Source organism: Theropithecus gelada, chromosome 11 (genome assembly GCF_003255815.1).
Source record: "Theropithecus gelada isolate Dixy chromosome 11, Tgel_1.0, whole genome shotgun sequence".
NCBI lineage: Eukaryota > Metazoa > Chordata > Mammalia > Primates > Cercopithecidae > Theropithecus > Theropithecus gelada.
This window is the reverse complement of record NC_037679.1, coordinates 79770212-79781754: the sequence shown is the minus strand read 5'-3', so window position 1 is coordinate 79781754 and position 11543 is coordinate 79770212. Positions and strand designations below refer to the sequence as shown.

Genomic DNA, 11543 nt, shown 5'->3' with positions numbered 1-11543 from the left:
CGCTGCAACGCTGAGCGGGAGCGCGAGGAGGGAAGGGGTTTGGCAAGGGGCCCCAAAGAGGCCGAGACCCCGAGAGTGCCGGCAGCGCTCTTTATCACGCCTGGAGGCTCCTGCAGAGTCCCGGAACCTCCCGAACCTCCAGAAACGCAGGCAGGGTGCACTCCCCAGGGGGTACAACTTTGGCAGTGAGGACCACAGAGGTCCAGGGAGAACCGGAGACCCGAGGAGCATGACGGCACTCTATGACACCACTGCCTACAAACGCAGGGGCTGGAATGCAGTGACAGGACACTGCTGGGAGTAAAGGCTCTCAGCGCCTCCGTGGAGGGCTGCCTCCACTCCCAATATCGTGCGGGGGGACTAGGACGAGCCTGGTAAGTCAGTCACAGGATATCAGTTCTCAGAATAGAAGAGAAGCCAGGTCTGGACAGCACCTGATGATGGTCAGCTCTCAGGTAGGACCCATTTGCTGCCCCTCCAGCTCTTGTCGCCTCTTTCACCTTCATGCCTTTCTAGATGCTACAGAAATTCCTGCTCTTGGTGGGCAGCCAGAGAGCCTCCCAGGCCTGATTTGAATCTCAAATCCCAGCTCTGCCACCTGCCATCTGGGTAACTTGGGCAGGTGTCACCAACCTCTCTGAGTCTTGTTCTCCTCTTCTGTAAAATGCAGATGATAAGTATAACTAATTTCTTGGTAACAGTAGACGATACTATGCACACAAAAGGCCTAGCCCAGTGCTTGGACAGGGAACCATCCAGTTAAGCCAGTTCCCTTCCCCCTGCACCTCATGAGGCCCCATCTACCACTCTTCTTTAGTATCCGGTGCTTGAGATTTGCAGGGGGCTAGAGGGGTTCCTCCCAGGCTCTCCCTGTTCTGGTCCCTGGCCCCAATGCCATCCACAGTCTGGTCACTGCTCGGCCTCATTAAAAGGATACACAAGGCTGGGCACAGTGGCTCACACCTGTAATGCCAGCACTTTGGGAGGTCAAGACCAGCGGATCACTTGAGGTCAGGAGTTCAAGACTAGCCTGGCCAACATGGTGAAACCCTGACTCTATTAAAAATACAAAAATTAGCCAGACATGGTGGTGGGCGCCTGTAATCCCAGCCACTTGTAGGCATGAGAATCACTTGAGCCTGGGAGGTGAAAGTTGCAGTGAGCTGAGATTGGGTCACTACACTCCAGCCTGGGCAACAGAATGAGACCCTGCCTCAAAAAAAAAAAAAAAAAAAAACCCACAATAGGATACACGAACAGATTGCCAATATTACACTTCACTCATGCCGAGAGCTCATCCTTCTCTGCAGTGTCTGCTTCTTTACAGAGACTCACTCTATCGCCCAGACTGGAGTGCAGTGGCACGATCTCAGCTCACTGCAACCTCTGCCCCCCGGGTTCAAGCAATTCTCCTGTCTCAGCCTCCCGAGTAGCTGAGATTACAGGCACCCGCCACCACGTCCAGCTAATTTTTTTTATTTTTAGTAGAGACAGGATCTCACCATGTTAGCCAGGATGGTCTTGATCTCCTGACCTCATGATCTGCCTGCCTCGGTCTCCCAAAATGCTGGGATTACAGGCGTGAGCCACTGCGCTGGGCCCTGTGTGCTTCTTTTACTTACCCATAGGCAAGGAATTAAGGAAAATGGGATGGGCTGGGAAAGCAACTGCCCAGAGGCTAAAGTGAACTAGAAAGTGTGGCAAATTGTTCCCCAGATCAGCTACCCTTCAGGGACTGAATAGCCACATCAAAGCCACTCAGGTTCCCAAAGCCCAAATCCTGAAGCAAGCTGGGGCATTGCAGCCCTGAAGGCTCACTGCAGGGTCCGCTGGAATATGCAGGGTGTAATGAGTCCACCCTTTGAGTTCTGAGGTCAGTCAATGTCTTACCTGTTCCAGCCCTCAGAATAATCAGTGTTTGGCAGGTATAAAAACAAAGGCACATTCAATATAAATCACAGGAGATAAAGAACCTTGTCAGAAACCCTCAGGAGCCAATGAGAGGCAGAGGACTGCTGGTATTCTAAATCCCTGCTGTGCCACTGTTGGTAACCTTTCTGGAATGCCCTAAATATTTTTGGGCAAGACCTCGATCACCAACTAGTTTCTGAAAAACTGAAGAATCTGATTATGTTACCTATGATTACTAGAGTAAATAAATAAAAATTATGTCCATGAAGCAAATGGATGAAACACCTGCACTCATATCCCAGATAATCCTGGACATATGCCAGGATTCCATTTCGTTTGTAAAATGTATTAATTTGATCACTTATTTGACAAATATGTATACAACCAGACACTGCAGTAGTCATCTTGGATACAAAGATTGATCCATTCATTCAACAAATAATTGAGCGCCTGTTATCTGCCAGGCAGTGTTCTAGGTACCAGGGATATGATAGCAAACAAAATGGTCTCTATCCTCAGCAACAAATAAACAAATACATAAATGCATGGAAAAGTAATGGTGACAAACTGTTGGTGTTTCATGCCATGAGGAGAAATAAAGCAAGTAAGAGATTAGGGCTTAATGGAGGGTGCCCTCCGTTAATATTTATTTTTACTTATTTAATATTTTTTATTTTTATTGTTATTTTTATTGAATATTTCTGCATAGAGACAGGGTCTTGCTATGTTGGTCAGGTTGGTCTTGAACTCCTGACATCAAACAATCAAACAATCTTCCCGCCTCGGCCTCCTAAAATGCTGGGATTATAGGTGTGAGCCACTGTGCCTGGCTGAGGGTGCTCTTTTAGACAGTGATTAGGGAAGGCCTCTCTGCAGAGGGAATATCTGAGTAGAAACTCAAATGAAGTAAAGGAGCAAGTCATGTATATATCTGGGAGAAGAGCTTTCCAGGCAGAGGGGAGGCTGTTCAAAAGTCCTGAGGAGGGAATAGCTTGGCATGTTCCAGGAGAAGCGGAGATAAAGGAGGCTGGAGTGAGCGAGGGGGAATGTAGGAGAGATGAAACTGGAGAGGAAAGCAGGGGCCAAAAAAGTCAAGGCTTTGCGTGAAGGGAAGCCACTGGTGGGTTTGCAGCAGTGGGTGTCATATGATAGTTGGCATTATTAAAGCACCATTGGGGCCAGGCACAATGGCTCATGCCTATAACCCCAGCACTTTGGGAGGCCAAGACGGGAGGAATCACCTGATGTTAAGAGTTCAAGACTAGCCTAGGCAACATGGTGCAACCTCATCTCTTTTTTTTTTTTTTTTTTTTTTTTTGAGATGGAGTATTGCTCTGTCACCCAGGCTAGAGTGCAGTGGCACAATCTCAGCTCACTGCAAGCTCCGCCTCATGGGTTCATGCCATTCTCCTGCCTCGGCCTCCTGAGTAGCTGGGACTACAGCCTGCCACCATGCCCGGCTAATTTTTTTTGTATTTTTAGTAGAGACGGGGTTTCACTGTGTCAGCCAGGATGGTCTCGATCTCCTGACCTCATGATCTGCCCGCCTCGGCCTCCCAAAGTGCTGGGATTACAGGCGTGAGCCACCGCACCCAGCCTACAACCTCATCTCTACCAAAGAAATATATACAAAAATTAGCCGGGCTTGCTGGCATGAACCTGTAGTCCCAGCTACTTGGGAGTCTGAGATGGGAAAATGGCTTGGGCCCGGGAGCCAGAGGTTGCAGTGAGCCAAGATCCCACCACTGCACTGCAGCCTGAGCAAAAGAGCCAAACCCTGTCTCAAAACAAAACAAAACAAAAAACAAGGCAGAGAGTCAGGGGAGAAAACCAGCTAAACTGGGAAACATGTAATAAGAGGATTGTGACCTAAATTATATGGGAGAACCCTAAGGGGAGCTAGAGAAAGCATTAGACGAGGTCACATTTGAGCTGCTTTTTGAAGAATAAGTGAAATTCGATCAGATGAATAAAGAGGGCCAAAGGAAGGTCATGTCAGGCAGGGGGCATAGATTAAGTCAGGGTTGGGAGTGTGAACCTGCATGGCGTGCTTGGGAATCATTTGGCGATTGGGCAGGGAGAGAGAATAAGGGCTGGGAAATGGGCCTAAAATGGTGGTTTGGAACTAAACCATGAAAGATCTCGAGTGTGACATTCAGCAGTTTGTACTTTATTTTATTGGCAATGGAGAATCCTTGAAGGTTTTGTGAGTTTGTGTAGGATGCAAGCAGAACTGTGTTTTTGAAATGATGCTTCAAAATGCAATGCAAAATGCAAGCAGAACTGTGGATTTTTTGGTTTTTGCTTTTTGTTTTTGAGATGGAGTCTCGCTCTGTCACCTAGTCTGGAGTGAAGTGATCCAATCTCGACTTACTGCAACCTCCGCCTCCCAGGTTCAAGCAATTCTCCTCCCTCAGCCTCCCGAGTAGCTGGTATTACAGGTGCCCGCCACCATGCCCAGCTAATTTTTTTTTTTTTTTTTTTTTGTATTTTTAGTAGAGACAGTGTTTCACCAGTTTGGCCAGGCTGGTCTCAAACTCCTGACCTCAAGTGATCCGCCCACCTTGGCCTCCCAAAGTGCTGGGATGACAGGTGTGAGCCACTGCGCCCAGCCCAGAACTGTGGTTTTGAAATGATGCTTCAAAAATGCAATGCAAAAAATACATTGTCAGGTAGGATGGAAGGAGACTGAAGGCAAGACCAATAAGGTTCATTCACTTAACAGAAATTACTGAGTGCCCACCAAGGGCTAGGCCTCGGCAATAGAATAGTAAATAAGTGAATATCATACCTTTCTTCATGGATTTTAAGTCTGGTGGGGAGGTCATGAGGACTAATTTCAGAGGCTGGGTCAGATCCAGGAATATTCCAGAAATACCATCATTAAGACATGGAAAATCCTGAATGTGGAAAATGAGAATGGCTTGCTCACTGATTGTGAGATGCAATGGAAATCCAGTTGCTTCCAAGTATCCTGCCATGTAAAAACAATTTTAAAAGAGTATTTTTGGATTGTATATACCTTTACAGCTTTAAAAGCACTTTCACGACCAGGCGCAGTGGCTCGAGCCTGTAATCCCAGCACTTTGGGATGCCAAGGCGGGAGGATCACCTGAGGTCAGGAGTTCGGGACCAGCCTGGCAAACATGGTGAAATCCCGTCTCTACTAAAACTACGAAAATTAGCTGGGCGTGGTGGCGGGTGCCTGTAACCCCAGCTACTCAGGAGGCTGAGGCAGGAGAATCGCTTGAACCTGGGAGGCAGAGGTTGCAGTGAGCCGAGATCGCGCCATTGCACTCCAGCCTGGGCGACAGTGTGAAACTCCATCTCACAAAAAGAGCATTTTCACATAAAGCCTCTATTTGCCTTTAGGTGTTACACAAATTGTAATTATTAAATAATTACATGTTGTTATATTATTTGACTGTATAATCATGGGTGAAAACTAGGCAGAAAAAGAGCTGTTTTGCAGCGCAGGAAAAGCACCTCAGCATACATGGGCAGTGGAATGGAAAAGGTGGGTTTGGGAGGACTGCATCGGTGTAGAGAGAACAGTGTGTTTCGCTGTCTTTATGCCTCATGTCTAAGAGAATCCATCCAGAAAGAGTAAGGCAGGGTTAAGAGCAAAACTCCTAAAATGTACCTGGATCTCTCATTTAACAGATCTCAGTTTGATGATGCCATGTCCCTGTAGCAAACTCCTTTAAAAATTGTTGTTTCCTCACCAAGACTGTATGTCATGTTTAGAGTCTTGAAAAAGGTTGTGGAGCATTTACACGGTGGTGCTTGAATTAATTCTCTGTGACGTTCTTTGTCTAACTTGTTCCTTTCTGCTATTGTCAGAATCAAATTTTGCACTTAATCTCCCCTTGTTTTCAGATGACAATATCTCTGTTGGGTTTCAGAAAGCTGGGATTACAAAATGTTCTTACGGTTTTAAGTCCTCTGTGTGATTGCAAAACTCAGGAAAGGATTGGATGAGATTTTAGAGGGTGGGGGTAATAGTCAGTGGACTACATAGAAGATTCTTTTCCAATAATCTGCCCTTGGACCCAAATGTCCATCACTTGAGAGAATGTCAAGATTTTTTTTTTTTTTCAAGACAAATTCTCACTCAGTTGCCCAGGCTGGAGTGCAGTGGTGCCATCACAGCTCACTGGAGACTTGACCTCCCAGCCTCAAGCATTCCTCCCATCTCAACCTCCCAAGCAGCTGGGACTACAGGCGCATGCCACCATGCCCACCTAATTTTTTTTATTTGTAGTAGAGATGAAGTCTCACTCAGTTGCCCAGGTTGGTCTCAAACTCCTGAGCTCAAGCAATCCTCCCACTTCGGCCTCCCAAAGTACTGGGATTACAGATGTGAGTCACCACATCTGGCCTCCAAGATTTTTAAAATAAAAATGAAAAGGGTTTGTATGGGTTACAAGAATTTATGCCTGGAACTGGGTGCAGCAGCCAATGCCTGTAATCCAAGCACTTTGGGAGGCCAAGGCGGGTGGATCACTTGAGTTAGGAGTTCGACACCAGCCTGACCAACATGGTGAAATCCTGGCTCTACTAAAAATACGAAAATTAGCTGGGTGTGGTGGCGCATGCCTATAGTCCCAGCTACTTGGGAGGCTGAGTCAGGAGAATCTCTTGAACCCAGGAGGCAGAGGTTGCAGTGAGTGGAGATTGTGCCATTGCACTCCAGACTGGGTGACACAGCAAGACTCAGTCTCAAAAACAAAACAAAAAAACAAAACAGCAACAACAACAACAAAAAAACGCGGTGTCAGGCACCTGTAGTCCCAGATACTCGGGAGGCTGAGGCAGGAGAATGGCGTGAACCCGGGAGGCAGAGCTTGCAGTGAGCGGAGACTGTGCCACTGCACTCCAGCCTGGGCGACAGAATGAGACTCCGTCTCAGAAAAAAAAAAAAAAAAAAAAGCCTGGATCAAAACTGAACTATACACTTAAGACTGTACATCTCACTGTGTATAAATAATAATTCAATAAAAGGAAAAATCAAACCATCAGGACAGATAGAGCAAAAATAATTAATACTGACAAGTACAACGGTTGACTGGACCAATTGTTTTTTTTTTTTTTTTTTTTTAGACAGAGTCTCCCTCTGTTGCCAGGCTTGAGTGCAGTGGCTCAATCTTGGCTCACTGCAACCTCCGCCTCCTGGGTTGAAGCAATTCTCCTGCCTCAGCGTCCCAAGTAACTGGGACTATGGGTGCGTGCCACCATGCCCAACTAATTTTTGTATTTTTAGTAGAGACAGGGTTTCACTATGTTGGCCAGGATGGTCTCGATCTCTTGACCTCATTATCTGCCCATCTTGGCCTCCCAAAGTGCTGGGATTACAGGCGTGAGCCACCGCACCCAGCCTAATTTTTTTTTTTTTTATTTGTGGTAGAGATGAGGTCTCGCTCAGTTGCCCAGGCTGTTCTCAAACTCCTGAGCTTAAAAGATCCTCCTACCTCGGCCTCCCAAAGATTACAGGCTTGAGCCACTGCACCTGGCCTCCAAGATTTTTAACATAAAAATGAAAAGGGGTATGGGTTGCAAGAATATATGCATGGGTCAAAACTGACTATACACTTAAGACTGTACATCTCACTGCATATAAATAATAACTCAATAAAAAGAAAAATCAAACCATCAGGACAGATAGAGCAAAAATAATTAATACTGACAAGCACAACGGTCAACTGGACCATCTTAGGGGCATGAATTATGATTTTGGTGACTGAACTCACTTGGTTACTGAGGCAAAGGAGGGATAAGCATTGATGAAGGAAATCCTATTCCTTACAGATGACTGATTGGTCAGAAGTTACCATCTTTTAAAAACAGTACCCTTGGGACCGGGCATGGAGGCTCACACCTGTAATCCCAGCACTTTGGGAGGCTGAGGCAGGCGGATCACCTGAGGTCGGGAGTTCGGGGCCAGCCTGACCAACATGGAGAAACCCCGTCTCTACTAAAAATACAAAATTAGCCAGGCTTGGTGGCGCATGCCTGTAATCCCAGCTACTCGGGAGGCTGAGGCAGGAGAATCGCTTGAACCCGGGAGGCAGAGGTTGCAGTGAGCCGAGATCGCGCCATTGGACTCCAGCAGCACACTTGGCCAGGCACAGTGGCTCATGCCTGTAATCCCAGCACTTTGGGAGGCCAAGGTGGGTGGATCACTTGAGGTCAAGAGTTTGAGACCAGCCTGGCCAACATAGTGAAACCCCATGTCTACTAAAAATACAAAAATTTGCCATACATGGTGGCGGGAGCCTGTAATCCCAGCTACTCGGGAGGTTGAGGCACAAGAATTGCTTGAACCCAGGAGGTGGAGATTGCAGTGAGCCAATATCCCATTGCTGCACTCCAGCCTGGACAACAGAGCGGGACTCTGTCATAAATAAATAAATAGCATGCCTGATCTCCAAATGTTAGAACCTATCGTCTCCATCATTCCTCATTCAGAATATTCCCCCTTTTCTTTGCCTAATCCAGAGCAGTTCCCAGCCTCTCTGAGATCCTCACTGGATGCAGGAAGTAGTCACCCCCTATGCTTTGCACCTTTAATACTGGTGCCTTGCACCCCGGTACTCTAACAGGGTAGATACATTCGATAAGTTGACCACACACCAGAAGCCACCCACGACATCTATGCAGTTTCCATGAGACGAAAGCAACGCATGTTCAGATGACCCCACCACATTTCAGCCACTGCGGCCTCCTTTATGGTCTGTCTCCCAACATCCCACTAAACTGGACGTTCCATGAAAGCAGAAACAAGCTCTGCTTTAGGTATATCCTGGACTTAGCACAGTGACCAAAACATAATAGCATAATAGGTGCTCACATCATATTATTTAGTGAATGAATAACAAATTTTTGAAAAGATAACCATTATTGCTTTTTTTCTTTTTTCTTTTTTCTTTTTTTTTTTTTTTTTTTTTTTGAGACAGAGTCTTGCTCTGTCACCCAGGCTAGAGTGCGGTGGTGCAATCTCGGCTCACTGCAACCTCTGCCTCCCAGGTTCAAGCAGTTCTCCTGCCTCAGCCTCCCAAGTAGCTGGAATTACAGGCGTGCACCACCACACCTGGCTAATTTTTATATTTTTAGTAGAGATGGGGTTTTGCCATGTTGACCAGGCTGCTCTCGAACCACCTAGGCCTCCCAAAGTACTGGGATTACAGGTGTGAGCCACTGCACCTGGCCCATTATTGCTTTTATGGAAATGAGTCCTCTATGCCTGGACTCAGTGGATGGGGGAGGGTGGCCATAAAAGAAGGTGCAGCAGGGGCTATTGTTCTCCTTCAGACAGCTCATTTCTGTTGCGTGCAAATACAACCTGGATCCTGAGTGACCGCAAGCATAAAGGTGTATGTGACCTTTAAGGACCAGGCATGTTTTCGCCACAGGCAGGAGGGTTCTGTGTTTTAATTGCCTGGAGGTTCCATCCAAAAGCAGTCAGCCAACAGTGCAGTCTGTGAGCAGGGCGGTTACATCTGTGGCACTCGGAGTGGTGCCTGGCCGTGCACCAAGAAGGCCTACTGGTACCGCACGGTGAAAGCAAAGTGGGTTCAGCAAAGGAAGCTCCCATTGCTGCATGGACGGGTAGAGCTCCTCACGAAATTAAATAAAATAAGATCCTCTCAACAGACTTAAGTATTAGCAGAGGGATGGGAGCATGGGGAATTCAAAGATTCAACTCTTTACCCAGTAGTATGGAAGTATTTCAATATTTTAACAATTGAAAAGCAATACCAGGCCGGCCGCGGTGTCTCAAGCCTGTAATCCCAGCACTTTGGGAGGCCAAGACGGGCGGATCACGAGGTCAGGAGATCGAGACCATCCTGGCTAACACGGTGAAACCCCGTCTCTACTAAGAAATACAAAAAAATAGCCGGGCGAGGTGGCAGCGCCTGTAGTCCCAGCTACTCGGGAGGCTGAGGCAGGAGAATGGCGTGAACCCGGGAGGCGGAGCTTGCAGTGAGCTGAGATCCGGCCACTGCACTCCAGCATGGGCTACAGAGCGAGACTCCGTCTCAAAAAAAAAAAAAAAGAAAGAAAAGAAAAGCAATACCAGAGCACATCAGCTGCTTTCCAGTCCTCAATGTTAGAACTCTGCCCATACTCCTTTCCTTTGGAAGCTGCCACTTCCAGATTTTTAAACAAGATGTATAGGCAATGCCTCTACTAGGACATCTCAGCATTGTGATTCTGGCTGACAGGGCCTTGCCGGGAGGCTCCTCACCTTACAGAGTTCTGAGATAATTTTCCCTTTGTAAGTGACATCACCGACCTGAAGGTGGACTCCAGGTAACTGCCCTATCTGGGGAACAATCATTTCGCAGATATGTGACTCGCTGTTGGAGAAATTCAGAGACCTTATCAAGCAGATCTCTACTCTCCCAGCTCTGACACAGCCAGCCCTGTCCCTGTGCTGTGTGTAACCCAGCAACAAAGATGTACACAGGAACCAGGCTAAAGGAGGGAGTCACCATTCTGAAGCTAAAAATCTCCAAAGATACTCAGCCTTTAACGGAGGAGGGCTTTTAGAAAAAAATCCAGCAAATTCTCTGCCCTTTCAACTTCACTTTCTGTTCTCTTTTTATCTGCTTTCAGCATTTCCAATTAATCTTGGAATGAGAGCCGAGGGCAAGAAGCCAGCAGTGCCTGAGGGAGGCTAAAGAGCCAACCGATCCAGGGAAACAAATGCCAGCGAGGGACCCCACAGCAAAGAGACAGACACTGTGAGCAACTCTCCTGTTACCATGAGGCTTGCGAGGCGTGTGCGCGGGTCTCCGCATTGGCACCATCTGCCAATTCCTCAGGAGGACAGAACAAACCAGTGAGGCATGAAGATTAGATTATGTAACGCTCGAGGATTGCTGTTTTCAAAGAGGAAACAAATGGAACGAATTGATTTGCTTGTCAAAGTCATGTCACTAAAGGAGATCTATTCCCTCCTCTTCTAAAAGGACCTCATTAACGAGTGGAATGATTTCACAGATTCAGAAAATGTGAGACCACAATCCACTCCATTCATAAGAGCAAGTCCACTTTCCAGAGTCGCCCTCACACATTCTATTCTGGTCCCCCGGCCTGAAAAAATGTCTATCCAGCGACTACCTAAAGGGTACCGACCTGGTGAGGGACATAATTGTCAGTTGCTAGCCATAAGATTTAGAGCCGGAGGCCAGGCGTCATGGCTTACGCCCGTAATCCTAGCACTTTGGGAGGCTGAGGTGGGTGGATCATGTGAGGTCAGAAGTTCAAGATCAGCCTGGCCAACATGGTGAAACCCCATCTCTACTAAAAATACAAAAATTACCTGGGCGTGGTGGCACACACCTGTAACCCCAGCTACTCAGGAGGCTGAGGAATGAGAACCACTTGAGCCCAAGAGGCAGAGGTTGCAGTGAGCCAAGATCATGCCATTGCACTCCAGCCTGGGCAACAGAGTGAGACTCCATCTCAAAATAAATAAAAATAAAAAATCAGAACCTGTGTGCTTTGCCTGAACTTTCTTGCTTCTGGGGAAGCAGTGTCTCGTTTTGAGACCAGTGGGATTGTATTTACTATTCAGAGCTCTAAACAAGTGCTCTTGATAGAGGAGGGATGTGTTCTTAAAAATA

At 47.2% G+C, this 11543-nt stretch overlaps 1 long non-coding RNA gene across 1 annotated transcript; it reads left to right on the top strand.

Annotated features, from left to right (window-relative positions):
• On the top strand, positions 1–11417 carry LOC112634579. The gene is made up of 2 exons (XR_003121790.1): positions 1–443; positions 10531–11417. It is a non-coding gene; the product is annotated as an uncharacterized LOC112634579 (long non-coding RNA).
• Positions 11418–11543: the final 126 nt, after the last annotated feature.